Raw genomic sequence first — 22,633 nt, forward strand, 5'->3', positions numbered from 1 at the left:
TGCCGCCGTGTTTTATGTAAAACTTCACGATCTTCGCTTGTAAACTATGGATTGGTATAGAAAGACAGAAGGACAAATTTTCTCTTTTATATAGTAGAGAAGATAGAAAAGAAAAAATAGTACATAAGCTAAATTCTTTTCTAATTCCGTATCTGACCTGTAGAGGGCGAATGCTATGCAAAAATTGTGTTTTTTAATTAATTAAAAATTAACAGTAATTCATTTCAATTTAAAAAAATTTTAGTTGCCTCCACCGTGGTTTAATACGCTCGTATGTAAAATTTCATGATCTTCGCTTGTAAACTGGATTTGTATAGAAAGACAGAAGGACAGAAATAGTATAAATAGTAGTGATGACAGTTTGATATATTGTCTGACCTGGCCTGATTGTTTTTCAAGCGGCATGGGCCCCAAAACAACACCCAGTTATCTGAGAGCCAAATATGGTGTGAGCTCCTCTGATATAATGTCACTGGCTTCCTGCCGTCAGACAGCCCCAGTACACACTGTCCTCTCCTTCCGCCTGTCATCCTTAGCATAAGCTCTGCTCAACATCTATGACTTACACTATTGTACAGATATGCAGGAACAGACAATTAACTCTAATGGGTGTGGTGAGAGTGTGTCCTATCAGGCTCATGGATAGGGGCATTGACACATATGACACACTGTGATTAAGATATTATATGCTGATCTACCCTTAACAATCCATAATTCCTGACTATACAGCAAAGTATACTTTAAGGAATGGAGGATTTCTGGGCAGCGCCCAATAGGATACCCTTACTTCTGCAGCCTAAAGAGAGAGAAAGGATTCCAATACAATCCCATAGAATAGTAGGAAAAAACAGGAATATCCCCAGTGCTGGAGGAGGGTATAGTAGCAATCTTGGTTACAACCTTAAAAAATGTGTCTGTGACACAGTGCTGTGATTAGTCTTTCCCATACTTTCCTAAAAGGATAGCTACAGTATACAGTGTTCTGGGACTGCCCTGATAATTGTCTCAACTTCAACCAATATAATGATCAACCTTTTACTGTTCAACTGTCTGAGGAAGCAGCTGGATGCTGTAAAATGCATCACAACTTAAGTGGGGCACATCTCTCCGGACTATTCCCAGTGGCGGTTGACATTTGTCACCGGCTGCAAGCTGGGTGCAGCTTGCGGGTCGGAAGACATTTGAACTTGGTGCCGGATGCGAGCCAATTACTTCTTGTGGACTGACAGCAAACAGAAAGTGGCTGTGGCAAGCCAATTGCGGCTCACCACATCATGGATGGCTACGCTCGCGGCGTCTGATGTCAGACTACACTGGGCAGAAAAGTCAGCTCAGCCATGGTGGGTGAAAGATGTATACATCACAGGAAGAGCTCTGGTGGCCCTGGAAGAGGCCAGAAGATGCCAGACTCAAGACATAAGAGCTTCAGCTCCAGGTCAGACCAGCGGCAGAAGACTGAGGCTGAGTACAGGCTACCATTAATTCCTACTTAGACCACCTGGTTGTCGGGCACTAGGTTCAATTAGGGGGGCATTTATACCCTTGCCCTGGCACCAAACCCCCTACTTACGCCACTGCTATTGGGTATACTGATATTGTATGCTGCGTTTGAGTCAAGCTGGGCATCCACTATACAATTATCTGTCAGATACCTGTCCAATCTGGCTGGCTGGAATGAAAACCTGGTAATGTATGAGAGCAAATGACAATCGTCCATTTGCTCACAAACACTGGTAAATAGCCAAAAATGGTTGTTCAGACAAATTGTTTAAAACACACAAATACAACCATTTTGAAAAAAAAAATTTGTCCTTTTTTTCAGTGTTTAAAACCATATGATCGACTGTCATTTGCTCCCATACATTACCAGGTTTTAATTTCAACCAGCCAGATTGGACAGATATCTGACAGAAAATTGTATAGCGGATGCCCAGCTTTAAGTTTCTAATTAAATGAGTTGTTAATGCCAGTGGTAACAGAACCCATCCATGTTATGAAAACTACTTGCTGAAAAGTTAATGAAAGAGAATTCTCAGAGGTTTATATTTATTAAGTCATTCTCTCAGTTTTGAAAAAAAGCAGATGCCCATATATTGTCTATTATTTCAGTTAAGAAGACCAATATTTACTTTTTTAAGTGTGTTTTTAAAAGCAAAAGTATAGTGTAATTGGATAACTTCTGCAGGATCTGACTCACTGTAGGACGTATATTACCATATATAACCATTCCGGGATGTAGTCACAATCCTGGCATATGGAATGCCGCTGCTTAGAACACCAGCTCTGGAATCTCAACACCTGTCAAAATCCCGGCACTGACATCCTGACAGCTGGCAACCCGAAGGTAAGTAATGGGGGGACAGGGATGGGTTAGGGTTAGGCACTAGTAGGAGGTTAGGGTTAGGCACTAAGGGAGGAGGGTTAGGGTTAGGCACTAGGCAGGGAGGGTAAGGCACTGGGGGGTTAAGTTTAGGGTGTGGGGAGGGGGGAAAGGTTCAGGGTGTGGGGAGGGAGGGTTAGGGGTAGGGGAAGGATTCAGATACCTACCGACAAGTGTTGGTATCCTAATCCTGTTGGGATGCAGGCATTGGAATTTGACCGCCAGGATCCCGAACGCTGGCATTCCATACCCAACCATACCATTCCTTGTTACCCTCTAACAGAGATGGTTATTTAGAACATGTCACTGCTATGCAATATTTGCTGTGTAATTATTGTTTTAAATAGAAATAGTCTGTGCACTACTGACATCACTAAATTATTTTGGATTGTCTCACTTATTGATTCTTGAGGCCAAGTTGTTTACCCTTTTGCAAAAACATATTTTAAAACAAATCATTTAGTTCTTATTCTAGTGCAGAACCCTGTGTGTTAAGATCATTTATTCTGTGTATGGGCTATAGTATTTTGGCAGGGGCTTCCCTGAATCTCCCCTTAGCAATTCCAGATCCAGACACTCCCCAGCAGACACAAGTTGGGAGTAAAGGTTCAGGTGGAGGCACATAATAGTGAAGATTTAGAGAGAAAAAGGATCTGTACATTAATATACTGTACACTCATTATACACACCACACACCAGCAGGGCCTTGTGGGGAGGTAGGGGGGTGCAACATAAAGGCTATAGGAAATCTTAGCAATACTGACATAATGAATTTATCAACAGTGCCAAAGTCAAATGTTTAATGTACTGGTAATACAGATTTTAATTTATAATTGACGGGGTGGGGACTGGGCTGTGCAGACTGTACACACTGCCAGTCCCACAGCGTATTACATAAATCCAGTAAAAAATAAATCCTAGCTTTAAAAATAAAACATTCCTGCCTTTACATTATTGTATAAGTTCTTGACAGCTCTGGAACTTTTCATTAGTCCATGTTACAAAGGCACATCATACATCAAACAGTGATCCACTACCTACTGTATGTTATAGTAAAGACACACAGCATAGCCATTCTTTTCAAGTCACCAGTTTTTATCTTTCCTGGGTGAAATATGCAAGGTGGGAGTGTGGGATGGCTGAGCACACAATGGACAAGCCCCAAGCTTGACAGCTAGCTCCATGAGTCAGGAATATGGAAGCAAGTCGGTATCAGAGGCACCCAAGCAGAATTTGGTGGCTGTTCCAAACCAGACCAAACCAGACCAGCCGCTAACAATATTCCTTTCTCGCCCAAAAAAATACCAAACCTTGTGCCGGAGCCGGTGCTCAACCTTGACCTGGGCAATATCATATTACACCACTCTAGTTATGTCCCTAAGGGGTAATGTGCTGTAATTTGTTTAATTATTTTACATTATTTCATTTTATATGTTTTCTAAAAACAACTCAAGCCATGGTCAGACATGTTCAACTTTATCAAATTTGTCTACATTTTTTTACTCAATAAAAACTGAGAAATTCAGGTGGATTTTTGTAATGATTCAGCAAACCAATTCAAGAACTATACATGGTTAATTTGAGCATTTGAATTTGTTAAGGTATCACAGAACAGTAATGTATTAGAACAGTGAGAGAAGCACAGTACCACCATTAGCATGGCAGTCCCTCAGCCAACACTGAGATTACAGTCAATTTATCCCTTTTACCTATATGGGGATGAAAGGGTGTCACTCAGTAACTTTTCATTTATTAATTCAAGTTTGTGGACACTTTGTGTCAGATGTAGTTATTAATTCTCTTAAAAATTAACACTTTTAAATTAAGGGAAAAGAAAAATCTGGGTACAAATATCTAAGTGAATGGATGATAGGTGTTACCTGCCAATGCACATAGGGCCTGATTCAGACCCGCTCGCAAGCGTACAGTGTTGCAAGTGGGTCGATGGTCCCCCAGTGCACATGCGCATGCTCGAGACCCGTCCAGCAACGGCAGCTCCGTCACTACGGGTCTCGCTACAAGACGTGGGCGGCTGTCAATGTTGATTGACAGCTCAACCCGTTTTGTAGGCGGGGTGGTTAGGCAAACGTAGGCATTCCCTTAGGAATGCCTGGTATTTCAGGGCAGCCCTACTGACATCACTAGTGATGTCCGTAGTTGACTTCCTGCTCTATTAGAGCAGGGAGTCCACTCGGGCTTGTGAGAGCTGAGACCCTACCACAGGGTGTCCTCGCAAGCCCAATGGTTACCACAGCTTAGCAAGCGGCCTGAAGGAAAAAAAATAAAATAAATTCCCACCCTGATTCAGAGCGAGCGCTCACCAGCAGCGAGCGGCTCTGAATCAGGCCCATAGTATTTGATCCACTTCATGTACTATGTTAAAATGTGCAGTTAATTAGATAGTAATACTGGTAAAAGTACTCGAAGTTACTGTAACAAGTACCAACATGGCCTTGAATGACTGTCAAATAAATTAGAATATACAGCTTGGATGTGCTTGAGCAGATCTACATGACTATGTGCTGGGATCATTGAAGAGATGTTTCTGGGCCTGATTCACTACCATTCCCAACTGTGATTACGCACACAATCGGGCGATTGTTGCAATCTGCGCATTCGTATGATTCACAGTGTGCATTCGCCAACCGGCAGCTGCGATTGGGACTGCGATCCCAGTGACTACGTAAACTCATTGCAGAGTGATTGACAGCAAGTGCCGTTTGTGGGAGGTGATTGGGGGGTGGTCTGCGAAATGCAGGCGTCCCTGTGCGTTCGAATGCCATTACACGGGCGTGCATAAATTAGCCACTGTGATGCCGTACACAGCCTGAGTACTCTTAGCGTGCGATGGAGTTACCAATTCTGGAGTAACTTGATTGTACCAATGGTTTTGCAGTCTTGCTAAACATTACTGATGTGTGTAAGGTAAAGTGGGCATCCTTATGTAGTGCTGCGATGGCATAGCAATCACAATGGATTAACATATTATCTCAGTAATTGCAATTGCATACACAGTTGTGATCCTTGCTGATTCAGGCCCTCTGTTCCCTTCTAAAGGTCTGATAAGCATTGTGGAGTTACTACAATCAGAAACATGTTCTGCTTTTACATGTGTACTCTGGCCCTGATTCAGAGCTGGACGCTCTGACAGAGCGCTCGCTCTGAATCAGGGCATCTTTTTTTTTAAAATGGAGCAGCCACCCACAGCTAACGCGAGCGGCCATGATGATTGTCATCAAGACCATCGCGACCATCGCACTTGCGACGAGACCCTTGTGGTAGGGTCTCATGGCCGCAAGCCCCAGAGAGCTTTCGGCTCAAACAGAGCCGAAAGCTCTCTCACTGACATTACTTGTGATGTCAGTGGGGCCGCCACCAAACGGTAGGCGTTCTCATGGGAACGCCTCCATATGGGCAGCCACCCTCCCAGCCTGCCCACCACAGGGAGCGTGCTGTCACTCAACATTGACAGCACGCCCCCTTTGGTGCCAGACCTGAAGTGACGGATTGCCCGTCGCTATCAGGGTCTCGCACACGCGCACGACGGAGCCGGCTCCATCATGCGCATGCGCTCTGGGCCACCATCGACCCGGTTGCGAGCGCTCAGTGCTTGCGACCGGGTCTGAATCAGGCCCTCTGTCTAATGAACTAGCCGTATAGTCATTCTGAGTTCAAATATGCCTGCAGTTGTCAATGCTGTTGATGAGGGCAACGGATAAGAAATAAATGAAGTGAGAGGCAGAGCAAAGAAACAGATAATAATAATAACAATAATAATAATAATTTTATTTATATAGCGCTTTTCTCCTAAAAGACTCAAAGTGCTTTACATTTGCCTTTACAGTACAAAACACAAAATAATCTTAAACAAGGGACATTAGTGAAATGCTTGGGTGAAGAGGTAAGTCTTGAGTCTATTTTTGAAGGATTCTAGAATGGAGGCCTCTCAAACTTTGCGGGGAAGTGAGTTCCATAAGGTTGGAGCCCCAAAACTGAAAGCTCGGCACCCAGACGAATTCCGGGAGATTCTAGGTACTGTTAATAGCCCTTCGTCAACAGATTGCAGTACTCGTGTGGGACGGTAAGGAATCAGAAGCTGCTTTAGGTACCTTGGGCCATGGTCATGTAGGGCTTTGTAAGTTAGTAATCCAATCTTGAAAACAATTCGCCAATTGACAGGCAGCCAGTGAAGGGAGTAGAGAGTGGGTGTTATGTGGCTGGAACAGGGCTGGTTGGCTAATAGCCTGGCAGCTGCGTTTTGTACCATCTGCAAGTGGTGCAATTCTTTTGCTGGGAGTCCAAGGTAAAGGGCGTTGCAGTAGTCTAGGCGTGATGATATAAATGCATGTATGACTTTAGGCAGAGCTTCTGAGGGAATTAAGTGCTTGATTCTGCAAATGTTCCTCAGATGAAAGAATGAGGATTTTATTGTGGCTGATACCTGATGTTTAAGTGTCATGCCACTATCCAGGACAACACCAAGATTCCGCACATGTTCAGTGTTTTGTAATTCTGATCCCCCAAGGGTAGATATATACTCCTTTTTCATGAAGCTGTCTCCAGAGTCTGGGAAGAAATTTCCTCACACAAAACCCATTGGAAATTACTTGGATGGGAAATGAACAATAAATAAAGGAACTTTAACCAAAGTGATGGAATGACTACAATTTCCCACAGGACAAATGGTACAGTATAATCACATTTATATAGTGCAATACATACAGCTATACAAAATAGCTTTAGCATTGGTGTTCATAAGATGTTTTGCTAAACTGAACACATGCCCCATCCATAGTTTCCTTAATGTGTAGTGCAGATTATATTGTTGTGCAGATTATTGTGACAGGTAGCAATACAAAGAAACCTACAATCACAAAAACCTAGATAAATGTACTTTTTTACTACGTAATAAAGCAAGCAATACAAATAAAATAATGAAAGCAACAAATATTACAAGGCAAAATAAATAGAGTAAGGAAAACATTAGACACAGAATAGGAAAAAGGAGAAGTTGCAGATGGGTAGATTGACCATACATCTCATCGGGACTTTTCCTGGTAGATCGATGGACTTGTGCTGTAGTCTGATTTATTCCTCCCAACTGGTTTAAAAAGAGAAATAAATATTTACATTTCCCCAGGGAAAGGCTTCCGGCTCTAACAGAGCCGGAAGCTCTCCATTGACATCACTCGTGATGTCAGTGGGGAATCCCCCAAACGGAAAGCGTTCCCTTGGGAACGCCTCCGTTTGAGCAGCCACCCCTCCGGCCCGCCCACCAAACAGGGCGAGCTGTCACTCAACATTGACAGCTCGCCCCTTTGGTGCGAGACTCGGAGCGACGGATTGCCCGTCACTACCCGGGTCTTGCGCATGCGCACGATGGAGCCAGCTCCGTCGTGCGCATGCGCTGTGGGCCACTATCGACCCGGTTGCGAGCGCTCAGCGCTTGCGACCGGGTCTGAATCAGGCCCACAGTCTGGTCCCAATCCAGCTCCAATTTCTGCTATTGTCCTGTCCCATCCTAGCTCTAGTTTGTGCTATAGTCCGGGTTTCAATCCGGTCCCAGTTGCTGCTACATTTCGGTTCCAGAGCTAGTGTCTATTTCCAGTGCATCTCTCTCTCAGTACTGTTCTGCTGGATAACATCATATACATCCTTCATCTATAAGGAAGAGCTACAAATGCCCTTCCCTTCTCCAAACCTCCTGAGCCATCAGGTATCAAGGTATCTCCTGGAATGTCCAGAACCCTGAGTCCTGACAGATGCACTCTGCTTTGTATTAGTCACTATGAATGCTCCTGTTATTGTATGATGATCACTGGAATACTCTTTCTATGGTATGCAGTTACTAGGATGCTCTCTGTATAGATTGTGGTCAATAGGAAGTTTTCTGTATTGTATAGCAGTCACTGGAATGCTCTGTATGCTATGGCAGTCTATGAGTTACTCTTTGCATTGTATGGTGGTCACTAGGATGCTTACCATATTTTATGGTACTAGAATGCTCTAAGTTTTGGGTAAAGGTAGGCAGATGCAATGTGATTTATTTTTTTACATTGCCTACATTTGTGTTAGCATGCCTACAGTTTATTTGGTCCCATAAGAGTACATTTTCATATTTTTTTCCAGGGTCACTTTAAGTTCCCAATCTACCCCTGGTAACAGAGCATAAGAGGAACTAGCAACAAAAGTGTTCACATATTTAAAAATGAAATACAGTACAAGAAGAATTTGCTTTATTTTACAACTTTGTTATACTGATTAATGGCATAGTTTTTCTATTTGATTCATGCTTTTCACTTTTCCTATTCTTAATCCATATACATTTATAACTGTTATTAAAAGTGAACTTTAAAATACAGTAATTTCCAGTGTTCAGGTCAAGTTTTGTGTACACCATCATGTTACTATGCATAATGTCCATAGAACACCTGTCGAGCATTAAGAATCTTTGGAAATTGCATTACAGTTTGGCAAACATGAATATTTCCATTATACATAAAACGTTGCTTAAAGTGCACTGCCATACATATAGTATTTAATGTTATTTTAACTGTCAGTATACACAAAACAAAACAAAAATTATATGTTGCAAACAACAAATGACTGAGAAGCTGGGCGAGAAGGACATGCTCTTCAGATGGAGGATGGAAGGTGCAAGGATGTGTGAAGATGCCCTACTGCACTAGTGTAGCACAAGTGTAGCTGACTCACGTAACAGTGATGTAAATATATACTGACTCTACTTGTTGCAAATAATCTTGTATAGTAAGTTATGATAGATGAAACTACACTGATAGAGTCAATCCAATTAGGTGTGAATTGCATGGTGCGAGTTGACATTTTCTCTGCAAATTCTCATTGCGAATTCATTTTGCAATCCAATTAGCAACTCATATTGAACCAGTCAAAGTAAACTCGCATTTTCCCATTCTCACCTGGTAGGGAAAATCTTTATTTTAAAGTTAAATGTCGGGACACCAAGTAGAACACTTTGGACTTGGACACCCCCTCCCCATAATGGCTAATTAGGCAATTGGAAGTTTCCAATTAGCTTAATTAGTCCAATAATTACATGTCATTTATTGGGGTTTAAAAAGAATGGTCTCAAATTTCTCTAAATTCAACTTTTTTGTTAGTTTAGGCATCCCAAACTTAATGACACAATTTTTTTAAATTAAAAATAATTGATTTTTATAATTTTTTATTTTTAAAAAAAATTTTAAAGTGCCAAAATCACATTTTTTCTTATTTTTTTTTGCATTTTTCATTTAATTAGTTTGAGAATAAATGAAAAAGATTGTTTTTTTAATAATCTTTTTGCATTCTTTTAAAAAAGCACAAATCAGCCATTTGACACCATTTCAAAACCTTCAGTACTTTCTTTATGCCCACTAACAGCCATCTCTACAGTCCTGCTAACAAAATTAACAATTTTGGGGTGTCCAGGTGAGTTTTTCATGCACCCACTATTTCATGCACTTGTCTCACATCGTATTGGTCACTCAATTCGCAAATGCCAGCTGTGATTACCGCAAATAGGCATTTTTAATTCAATTGGATAATTCTCAGGTGCTGCAAAGTCTGCGAGTTTCAACAAACAAACTTGCAACGCGCAATTCGCACCTAATTGGATTGACCCCATAGGTACTATTCATGAGTTACACTACAAGAGGGTGTATAAAACTACAAAATATTTTTTTAAATTGTGTAGTACTGACTTTGTTCCAAATTATTTTTTAACCAGTGTTCAGGTGTTTATGAGACGTATCAATTTTATTGGCAGCAATGAGCCAAAGCAAATTCTAGTTACTGTGCAAAAATCATCTGTTATTTTAACTTTAAAAGTAGCTTGGCTCAGAGTTGTATGTGCATTTTTATTGTACTACTTTTTTCATACATTAACTTGTGTGTTAATGTTAAAATCTGTAACTATGTTTTCTTTAGTTAACATTGAATGGAGAAGGAATATACAGGTACCAATGAAGTGTAACTGAAAACAATATACCATATTTCTCTATTTCAAAATTAATTCTATGATGGAATCAGAAACACTAAACACCTATGTTAAAAGGCTATTAAGTATTAACGCATATTATATATTGGAGCATATTTTGTTATGTCTGGTGAATGTAATTTAGTTGACAGTTGATCTAGTTTTGGGGACCAGTGCTGAAATGAGACTCCCTTTTAGAGATGGAGATTATTGACATGAGATAAAATGATGGAGATGGGTCATTTTTAAGAGTATTTCTTGCTGTCTGGAGGTACACACAGCAACTATGCAATGCAAAATAAATTGCACTTTTCCAACAACAGTCTCATCTTATGCTTCTAATGAGATGATTTCCATCTCAGTAGTGCACTTTAGCAGTGATGGTAATGTCATGGGATTTATAGGCATACTTGGCAACTTAATTTTCATTTTTATTTTTTTTGGAAAATCACTTTATCATAGGATTTCCCCCCTGCTATTTGCCAAGTTTCCCTCCACCACCCTGACCCCTTTTCACTAGGCTTGCTCCATTTTTTTTTTAAGGAAATACAGTTAACCATATTGGGATGGACATTTTGTAATGCCACCTACTTTTTTTATTTTTCCTGACCATATATTTAAATGATTTTGTATGATTGTATTTGAAATACAGGCTATACTGGATCTAAACATATAAATGGCGCAGAGGAGAACCTGCCTTGCACTTTTAAAGGACCCTGAAAATCTTATAGAAATTTGGTAATGATGTCAGCAGGTTTACCTGCCTCACTCTGCACTGAAAGCAGACATGCTGAACACATACGAAATTTTAACACTGAGAACAGATTAAGTACATATTAAGTCCAAAGTGTTCTAGGATTTAGGAGTGGAGAAAAATAATATCTTTCCATTTAATGGATTTTCAGTGACAGTGCATGGGAGGCATGGCCTGTCTGCCATACTTGGCGGAAGCAACTTTGGGTGGCTTCTGCTGTTTCGCCTATTTTTATCAAATCTCCACATGTATTCCAACTTTAATTACCACTCACTATCTGTTACTCTTGGTGACATCTCATGTGGTGCCGCCTCTGTCTCCTCCATGGGATAGGCCTCTTCCTCTCCACCCGCTTCTTTGGACATCATCTATGGAGGTCTGTTGGTGTCCACTTGATTGAGCCTCTCCTCCTCACTGCCACTTAGGGTGAGCTCCACAGCTGCATTGGATGCTCTTGGCATTTCTAGGCCACAATTCACTGTGGAAGCTTCATTTCACTAGGCAAGGAAAGTCAGCCCATTTTCCCCAGCATTCTTCTCTTTCTATGCTTCACTCTAAAATGGATGGGGAACCCCTTACAACTGTTATTGTACTTGCTTTTGTTTTTTTCTTCTTCTATTTTTGTCATACTGGGTGGAAGGGAACCACAAGTATTCCAGCACCAGAATCTATTTTGTTGATTATCATTGTATTATTCCATTTTGGTGTGCATTTACTTTTTTATATAGACTCCCAATAAGTAGACATCCCCTTGGACTTGGGAGTTAAGTTTTGTCTTCATTTCTTCCTTTTTTGTCCTTTGCTGACCCTTCAAGTTTGCTATATATTGGTAATTAGCTACCCATCCCTCTTTCCCTCCTTTTCTTATACCAGGGTCCCCAACCACCACCAGTGGCCATTCACCAACTCAATAGTTCATGTAATCTATTGTCATGACTCTTAAATTCCTCTCTCTTAACACCAAAGCATCATGTTTAGGGTTTTTAGATCTGAGTCGGACCCGTGGACTGTGCTGAGAAGTTGAATCAGAATAATGATGGTTGAAATCAGAGGTCTACTCATGGCTTAGACTCATGTAGTAAATGCCTGGTGCCTTCAGAGAGATCACTGATGCCTGCAAGGCTCCCAGTCTGCCCCTGGAACCAATTGAGTGGATCTCAACCACTTACCCTGAATGTAGGGATAATGGGCCAGAACCAGTGTTTGAGAACTCATGGTAGCAGAGCAGTGAGTAATTCAGGTAATTAGTAGCATGCCTGGAATCTGCTAATAGATGCTGCTGACCAATTATCAGATCTAGGTCACTGAAGCCTAAATACTCAAGGATGAATGTAGGTCCAGCACCCAGACCCCAACATCCAGAATTAATCCTGTAGCAGAAACTCAGCATGAATCCCAATTAATTATGTTACTGAAGTTGACATCATAGGTGTCTCATGGTCAGACCATTCTTTGTTAAGAGCCACATTTGACTTCTTTCAAAATTCTTTGGCCCATACCACCTGGCATCCTAATGAAATGCTCTTAAAATTACCTCACTTCCAGGACACTGTCTTAACATCAATCTGTGAATCTGTGATTATATTGAGGTGAATGGCAATGATTATATACCCTCCTCTACCATTAGCTCATAAGGCAGTGGTGCAAGTTACCATAAATAGATTGTCTTTACTGAAAGAAACAATAGTATCTTACCCTAGCCATGATAACCTCTCAACTTCAGACTCGTGGGTAAAATTAAAGAGGTCCTGGGGGAATGAACAGAACATAGTCTTTGGTGGATTAAACAGAAATTCTATGAATGACACAATAAAGTGAACTCTGTCTTGGCCAGACAGGTTAGAGCTTAAAAAAGGTTTGCAAGCCACCTCGGTTACTAGAGATACTCACAGATATTTGATCTATGAAAAAAAGATCCATTAATAAGACCTTCCAGATATTCTATAAGTCCCTGTATAACACCCATAAAACTGACCCTTGTCACACTTCTGATCCCTCTGCTATACTGTACAATTCCTTGACCATTGCAATTTGCCCAAATTCAGCTCTGCCAGTGTCCATAAACTTTATTGCCCTATCACAAATGAGGAGGTAGCTGAGGCTCTTAAATCTCAAAAGTCATCTAGGGACCCTTTGTTCCTGATGGTTTCAGCATGTCTTACTACAATGTCCCACAATGGTGCATCCTCAGTATAACTAGCTCAGCTTGTTAAATAAAGTCTTACTCTGAATGATGCAAACATTTAAGTATAGGACTTTATTTCAGCCAGACAATGGGGCAGATGTATTATAGCGGCACTTAACGTGCCGCTATATTGCTCCTGCTTCGCCTCTTTACCGAGGTGAAGCAGGAAGCACTAACAATGAGATGTATTAACATCTCATCAGCCGGAGCAGGGGAGTGATAACTCCCCCTTCCGGCAATCCCTGCCTAATGATAGCACCCTTGTCATTTACCACCCGGCCCCCAAATCAGACATGGGGGAGAAGCAGTATCAGCGCACGATGCCGCAAGGACACTCTCAATTGGTTTCAGAGAAAGAAAAAAAGGTGCTAGAATTGCCTGACTTGAATTAAATTGAAAATCTATGGAAAGAAATAAAGATGGGAGTTCATAGAAGAGGCCCACAGAACCTTCAAGATTTGAAGACTGTTTATGTCACGGCTCGAGGTATTGGAAGGGGTGGACTTGAACTGGGTTGTGGTACAGAGACACCAGGACCAGGAGAGAGTTGGAATTTAGATGGTTTAATATAATTCCTTTGCATACAGTAAAATGAGTACTAAACGTGAGATGGTAATTATAGTCTTTGGTGTAGAGATGCTCAACTGAAGACACTGTAAACTAAGATAAAAGTCTCTGAGGTTCAGGGGGTACTGTGGTGAGGAACTGTAGAATTGAATACTGTAGAACTTGAAGATGGATACCAATACTGGAGGGTAGTTGAATAGAACTCCTGGATGGAGTATGCAGAATTGATATATGAACTTGAGTCAGACTCCGGGACGGATTTCGCTGGATGGGATGAGCACTTGAATAGGGCTCCGGGATGGAGTGTGCTGGATTGGGTGAAGCACTTTGAATAGGACTCCGGGATGGAGTGTGCTGGATTGGGTGAAGCCCTTTGAATAGGACTCCGGGATGGAGTGTGCTGGATTGGGTGAGGCACTTTGAATAGGACTCCAGGATGGACTGTGCTGGATTGGGAGCAGGAGTACTCCCAACTGGAGTATACAGGAACTTGAGGCAGGCAAACTGGAAAGGAAACCAGCGGAGCTCTGGAACATAGGTCTTGCTTTAGCAAAGAGCATTATTGTACTGGCAATGAGACAGAGTCAGGGAAGTGCTTTTATATCCCTGGTCGGATGGTGATTGGCTGGAGCAACAGGAGAGCACTGCTGACTGGATGGGTCTGGACCACCTGACTTGATCCAAGGTGTCCGCGCCCATGATCTGGAGGTCTGACATGCTGTAGTGCAGGAAGTGCATGGAAGTGTGGCAGGGACACCTAAGAAACAGTGGGGATGCAGGCAACCACCTTCAGGCATAGGCCCCACTCTGGATTCCACTGACAGAGGTGGCCGGCGACTCAGCAAGTCGCGATGTCATAAGCGCAAGGGTTGATGCAGGGGTCTCAGCAGGAGGTCTCTAGCATGGTTTGTGACAGTACCCCTCCTTTTAAAAGTGGACTCCAGACACTTCCTAGGCTTGTGAGGAAACTTGACGTGGAAGGCTTTCAGAAGAGCAGGGGCATGGACATCAGTAGCAAAAATCCAAGTTCTTTCCTCTGGGTCATAGCCCTTCCAGTCAATGAGATATTGAAGTCGTCCATAGCAGCAGCGGGATTCCAGAATCTTTTGGATCTCGAATTCTTGTCCACGCTGAGTGTGGATACTAGGTGTCTTAGGGAGAGCTCTTTGGAACTTATTTAAAACAAGAGGTTTCAAGAGTGACACATGGAATGAGTTAGGGATTCGTAAGACTGGAGGTAACTTCAGCTTAACAGCCACTGGGTTGATAACCTTTTCCACTGAGAATGGACCGATGAATCGAGGAGCAAATTTCATAGATGGGATGCGAAATCTAAGATTTCGGGTAGACAACCATACTTTGTCCCCAGGTTGGAACTTCGAGGCGGCTCATTTCTTACGGTCTGCAAACTTTTTATAACGTATGGAAGCCTTCAACAATGAAGAATGGACCTTGTCCCAGATAGCCGTCAGATGCTGGAGGGTATCCTTGACTGCTGGTACATCAGTAGTCGGAACCAATGGGAACTCAGGTAGGTGAGGATGTTGACCATACACAGTATAAAAGGGTGTGTTCTCAGTGGAGGAGTGATAGCGATCATTATGAGCAAACTCGGCCCAAGGAAGTAGTTCCAACCAATCGTCTTGTGAAGATGAAATAAACAGAAGCAGGAACTGTTCAAGGTCTTGGTTCACCCTCTCCGTCTGTCCGTTGGTCTGAGGGTGATAGGCCGTGGAGTATTTAAGTTTCACTTGCAGGGCTGAACACAGGGATCTCCAAAACTTGGCTATGAACTGGACTCCTCTATCGGAGATAATATCTTGAGGTAGGCCATGCAAACGAAAAATCTCTTTAATGAAGAGCTGTAAAAGCTGGGATGCTGAAGGCAGACCTGTTAAAGGCACAAAATGAGACATTTTAGAGAACCTGTCAATGATTACCCATATGGTATTGTGGCCCTGTGATGGAGGCAAGTCCATAATAAAGTCCATGGATAAATGGGACCAGGGCTGTCGAGGGACAGACAACGGACGCAAGAGACCGGAAGATGTTCTTCTAGAAATTTTGTGTTGAGCACACTTGATGCAGGAAACAACAAAATTTTTAACATCGGTCTTTAACGTAGGCCACCAATAAGAACGTTGAATGAACTTGATAGTCTTCTCTACACCAGTATGTCCAGAAAATCGGGAAGCGTGAGCCCAATCTAATAACTTCTTACGAAGATCCATGGCTATGAAGGTTTTTCCCTGAGGATGATCTGACGCAAGCCTGGTAGAGGCAAAGAATGTGGGATCCAGAATTGGAGGAGGAGGTTCCGATATGTTCTCTTGTTCAGAATCCAGGGAGCGAGATAAGACATCGGCCATAGTATTCTGAGGACCTGGACAATAGGAGAGTTTAAAATTGAATCAGGAGAAAAACAGCACCCATCTGGCCTGTCTGGAGTTTAAACACCAGGCTGTCTGCAAGTAAAGCAGGTTCTTATGGTCTGTGAACACTGAAATGGGGTACGAAGCTCCTTCTAGTAAATAACACCATTCCTCTAGCGCTAGTTTAATCACTAGGAGTTCTTGGTCTCCAATGGGGTAATTCCTCACTGCAGGTAGAAATCTTCGAGAGAAAAAGCAATAGGGATGTAACTTGCCATCATCAGATCATTGAGAGAGAACAGCTCCCACCCCTTCCATAGAGGCATCTACTTCAAGGATGATGGGACGGGTCACATCAGGCTGTTTCAAAACTGGTGCTGAGATGAAAGCTTGTTTCAGCTGGTGGAAAACCGAAATAGCCTCAGGAGACCATGCACCGCGGTTAGCACCTTTTCAAGTGAGAACTGTAATAGGAACCACCAATGAAGAGAAGCCCTTGATGAACTTGCGGTAGTAGTTGGCAAATCCTAAAAACTGCTGAATGGATTTCAAGGTAGTAGGCAAAGACCAGTCAAGAATGGCTTGCAACTTCTGTGGATCCATTTGTAGATCGGTTCCGGAGATAATATATCCTAGGAAGGGAATGGTTGAGGTCTCGAAGGTGCATTTCTCTAGTTTGCAGAAAAGCAGGTTTTTTTCTTAAGTGAAGCAAAACTTCCTTGACTTGGGAATGATGCATCTGAAGGTCTTGGGAGAAGATTAAAATATCATCCAAGTAGACTACGACTGACTTGTATAAAAGGTCTCGGAAGATCTCATTAACGAAATGTTGGAAGACTGCCGGGGCATTGCTGAGGCACAAGCGCATCACTAGATATTCATAGTGCCTGTCCCTGGTGTTGAATGCAGTCTTCTATTCATCTCCTTTTCGTATACAGATCAGATTATATGCACCCCTTAAGTCAAGTATGGTAAACACAGAAGCACCCTTCACTCTATCGAACAGTTCTGTGATGAATGGAAGTGGATAATGATTTTTGATGGTAATGTTGTTGAGTCCACAATAATCGATGCAGGGACGAAGGCCACCATCTTTCTTCTTAACGAAGAAGAAACCCACTCCAGCGGGCGAGCTGGAGGGACGAATAAACCCTTTCTCCAAGTTCTCTGCAATATACTTGGACATGGATTGGGTCTCTGGCAACGAGAGAGGATAGACTCGTCCATGTGGCGGAGTTTTTCCTGACACCAAGTCAGTAGGGCAGTCCCACTCACGATGAGGAGGAAGAGTGTCAGCTCCTTGTTTACTGAAGATGTCACAGAAGTCCTGATAGGTCTCTGGAAGACCATCTAGAGGTTTCACACAGGAGTTTCATATAGGAACAATTTGAGGAAGACAGTTCTGGAAACAAAATGGACTCCAGGAGACAATTTGCAAGGATGTCCAATCGATTTGAGGATTATGTCTTTGAAGCCATGGGAGGCCCAGGATCATTTCATGAGAGGCTTTAGGAAGGACAAGGAAGGACGTAGTTTCCACGTGAAGCACCCCAACTTTGAGCTTCAAAGGTTGGGTGCGATGTGTAATTCTCTCACCGATGATTCGACTCAGTGGATATGGGATGTTTGTGAATGAAGTCCGAAGTGAGGAAATTCCCGGCAGCTCCTGAATCAAGCAAAACGAGAACACTTAAGTAAACTTGGTTCACTTCCAACAAGGCAATGAGAGTAGGATCAGTTTCCTTGTGTGATTCCATAGATACTCCTAACCTAACCCCTCTGTCATAGGTTAGGAGGGGGAGTTTCCCGGATGGGAGGGACAAGACTTGAGGTAGTGATGCGAAGAAGCACAGTACAGGCAAAGATTCTCTAGACATCTCCTATGATGTTCTTCAGCAGAGAGTCGGGAAAGATTCCCTTTCATAGACTCATTAGGGGGAGTAGAGGGTCAAGTAACTCGGGGAACAGAACGACTTTTAGGGCGGTCGAACCGACTTCTTTCCATGGCTCGCTCTCTGTGACGCAGGTCAACTTTATTACACAGAGAAATCAAGGCATCCAATAATGAAGGCAGCTCACGGGAAGCTAAGTCATCCTTTATTTTCTCTGACAACCCAATCCAAAAGGCTGCAAGTAAAGCATCCTCGTTCCAGGTTAGCTCTGAAGCTATGGTGCGAAACAGGATCACATATTGACTGACAGTCCTGTTACTTGATGGAGACATAACACATCATTAGAGGCTGAGGTCGTTCTACCTGGTTCATCAAAGATTATATGGAAGGTGGTCACAAACTCAGTATAGTTAGATAAAATTGGGTCAGCTTTCTCCCAGAGAGGAGAGACCCAGTCCAAGGCTTGACTGGTCAGTAGTGATATGATGTATGCTACTGGGGTTCTGGAAGTAGGGAAGCTTGCTGCCTGTAACTGGATATTAATCTTGCATTGATTTAAAAATCCATGACAGAGCTTTTGATTCCCATCAAATTTATTGGGAGTCAGTAGCTGAAGACGAGGCACTGGAGGAGAGACCACTGTGGGAGTGGTTGCTGAAGTAGGATTACTGGGCTGGAGATCCGTTCTAGATATTCCTGAAAGGAGAACTTGAAAATTATCCAGACGAGTAGAGATATCCTGAACATATTGCAACAACTGCGCTTGTGCCGACTCTTGTCTACCCAGGCGATTCAGAATATCCTTGACAGATCCAGGCCCAGGGCTCTGGGTACCAGACAGATCCATGTGGCCAGTACAAACTGTCACGGCTCGAGGTATTGGAAGGGGTGGACCCGAACTGGGTTGTGGTACAGAGACATCAGGACCAGGAGAGAGTTGGAATTTAGATGGTTTAATATAATTCCTTTGCATACAGTAAAATGAGGACTAAACGTGAGATGGTAATTATACAGATCTGCCCAGCTCTTTTGTTGCTCATGGCATGGCGTGAGTCGCGCCATGGACTTGTGGCATGGCGTGCAGGCCTCTGAGTCGCGCCATGGACTTGTGGAATACCGTGGTATTCTTCAACGAAGGATATGCTACGGCATGTAATATAGTGCTTAACCACTGGGTGGCGAGTGCTCCACTTTTGTAATTGCATGTAATATAGTGCTTAACCGCTGGGTGGCGAGTGCTCCACTGTACTGAATGTCTTGTGCAGAATGCCATAATGTTAAACTTACAGTAAATTGGGTGGATATCATATTCACAGCATTTTCATGAACGCACAACCCATACTGTATTTTTAATGTCGCATAATATACATATATAGTATATAGTACTGTACCGTACTGTACGTAACATCTTATAACAGGATGCAAATCACTGCACATACTGTATTGTACATACGGTACGGTGCAGTAACTGAATAGTAGAGAAGTTGCCGGAGTTGTTGTCACGGTATAACCGATACTGTAGATTAATGAGATGCACGCACAGCTTTCACTGATATGGGATGCATTACAGTATGACAATTTTTTTTTTTTTTTTATTAAAAAACAGCAGCGGGAGGAGTGCACAAGGATGAGGCCACTCTCTGTGGTTCACTGTCGCTGTCGTGTGGGCTAGTGGTTAGATGATCACTTTGGTAGAATTATGGTCCGGGGTTCGATCCCTGGAAAAGAATATACCGTATCGTACTGTATATTTTTTTTTTGTCACTGTCTGCTCTGGACACTATAGTGAAACTTGTTTAAAAGGCTATAGTGTTGTTGTTTAAAAGGCTGCTTAAAAGTAAGACATTACAAACAGATTGTGTGTTTCAATAGTGCAAAACTTTCGTCAATGTCTGCGCTTTCGTCAATCGGATTTCATGCGCATGCCCAGTGGATGGTTTACAATGGGATCTGTAGTGCCCAGAGAGGGCTCTGTATTTCACTGAATAGTGATTTCATACTGTGGCTATGGTGGCTGACAGGGCTCTGCATCTGCAAACTGACGGTGCCATACAATTTAGCATCACAGAATAGTGATTTCATAACTACAGAAACTGCTAGTGAATCTACTGTCTAGAATGTGAGACAGGGCTCTGCATCACATACTGTGCGCCCAAAAACTGCAAAACGCAAACATGCGACAACGCATATACGGTCTCAGCCTTGTGCACTATGGCTACGTCCCTTGGACTGTGTCTGAGAGTGGTTTCCATCTGTGAGAGAGCGCTCTGTGTTCAAAGCTGACTGTGCGTTTGATGCGCAAAATAGCGTTGCATCGCAAACTGATGACATTGGTGATGCTGCTCCAACCTTGCACACTAAGTACGGTAGTAGTGGGATCTGTATGAGAGAGAGCTCTCTGTATTACACGGTTGGCGCTATGGTGGCTGTCAGCCATCTGCGATGGATTAGAAATGGAGGGGGGTACAATGGGATCTGTGGCGCCAAGCCATACGCCATGTAGCGCTATGCTATCACTGAGCATGCGCAGTTGGCTGTATTACTGCAGTCGGTACAGTATTTGTACTCTATGCTGTTGCATTTCCATCTCTGGCGGGCGCATGCCCAGTAGGAGGGTTGCGATGGGATTTCTGGCGCATGCCCAGTGGGCCGAGAGTCATACACAGTGCATCAGGTCCCTTCCCCCAAAGCAAGCCATGAGCCTCACATTACCATAATAAAGGAAGCTTTGTTAATCCATTTACTGTAAGCAGTCAGCTCTGCCCTAGTGTCCTGAAAAATGCTACGAATTGTCACCATTGCCAAGGACACCATCCCCCGTCTGCTAGGACAACTAGTGTGCTGCTATGAATGTGCCTGTACTGAATATTCAAAACTGACGGTGCCGTACAATTTAGCACCACAGAATAGTGATTTCATAACTGCAGAAACTGCTAGTGAATCTACTGTCTAGAATGTGAGACAGGGCTCTGCATCACATACTGTGCGCCCAAAAACCGCAAAACGCAAACATGCGACAACGCATATGCGGTCTCAGCCTTGGTGATGCTGTTCCCACCTTGCACACTAAGTACGGTAGTAGTGGGATCTGTATGAGAGAGAGCTCTCTGTATTACACGGTTGGCGCTATGGTCGCTGTGAGCCATCTGCGATGGATTAGAAATGGAGGGGGATACAATGGGATCTGTGGCACCAAGCCATACGCCATGTAGCGCTATGCTATCACTGAGCATGCGCAGTTGGCTGTATTACTGCAGTCGGTACAGTATAGTACTCTATGCTGTTGCATTTCCATCTCTGGCGGGTGCATGCCCAGTAGGAGGACGCCGTGCGTCGTGCGTCGTGCGAAGTACGACGTGCGTCACTGGCTAGTCAAAATGGCTTCTATGAGGGCAAGACGCTACTCGTCCGGCGAGCTCTTTGTGTTGGTTAAGTGGCGGGACCAAGCGTTCGCCACTAACCAAGACAAAGAGCTCGCCTACAGAAGTGCAAGCCGTGAAATACACAGGCTATACGGCCTGCGCCGCAACGTTCGCTCACTGCAGCGCAGGTGGTTGGACCTGCTGAGGAGGGATAGGCCTCGCCTAGAGTGCATCCGGAGGCGTATAAGGCGAAGTAAGTACAGTATTGCTGTATAATCACATGAATTACAGTATACTGTACAATAACGAATACAGTACAATGCACGACTCTGACATACTCTACATTACTGTACACTGCACTGTAGGGTGTTGGATAGGTCAGTATCTGACGATGACTGACAGTTGTTAACACATACTGACATGACTGGCAGACATTTGATTGACAGGCTGATTAAATCTACAGTACTGTACATGGACTAAAGGGTTACACACTATTGGTTGACATGGCTTGTTTGATTAATAAAACTGTCATCTCACAGGCTGTGTTTGAAAAATGAAATTTGGGAGCTTATTGGCTGGTATCTTATCACTTCTCACTCTGTGCCCCATTTACAAACGAAGGGAAATACCAGGGGGAATTTTCGTTTGGTATCACTGTGATACAAACAAAAATTCCACTGGTACTGTATTTATTAATACCATACTTAACCCTCCGGCGAGGTCTCGCAAAGTCCTCAGCGGGGTCCTCCGCTGGGTTCGGGCTCCATGCGCATGTGCCATCTTGTACAGCTCGTGGGGTGGCGACAGTGCCACCCGCATAGCCTATGTGTAATGTTGCACCACTTGGTCATACAGTACTTTACTGGACTGTATATTTTTTTATATACAGTACAGTACAGTACCATACTTTTTTTATTTTGGCCCCAATGCCAGCTTCACAGACTACAGTAGTTTATGTACTACAGTATACTGTATTGGTTTGTATTTTAATCAATAGCTAATTCCCTAAGGCCATCTACAGTACTGTACTGTAATCCCTCTCCAATTTGGAATAGAGGTCTGAACTCTTTTTTTCAAATGCTCCTTAATGACGACATGTATTTTTCCCCACAGGGCGAGCAGCCC

The sequence above is a fragment of the Taudactylus pleione genome, unplaced genomic scaffold (assembly GCF_031769625.1).
Source record: "Taudactylus pleione unplaced genomic scaffold, aTauple2 ptg000015l, whole genome shotgun sequence".
NCBI lineage: Eukaryota > Metazoa > Chordata > Amphibia > Anura > Myobatrachidae > Taudactylus > Taudactylus pleione.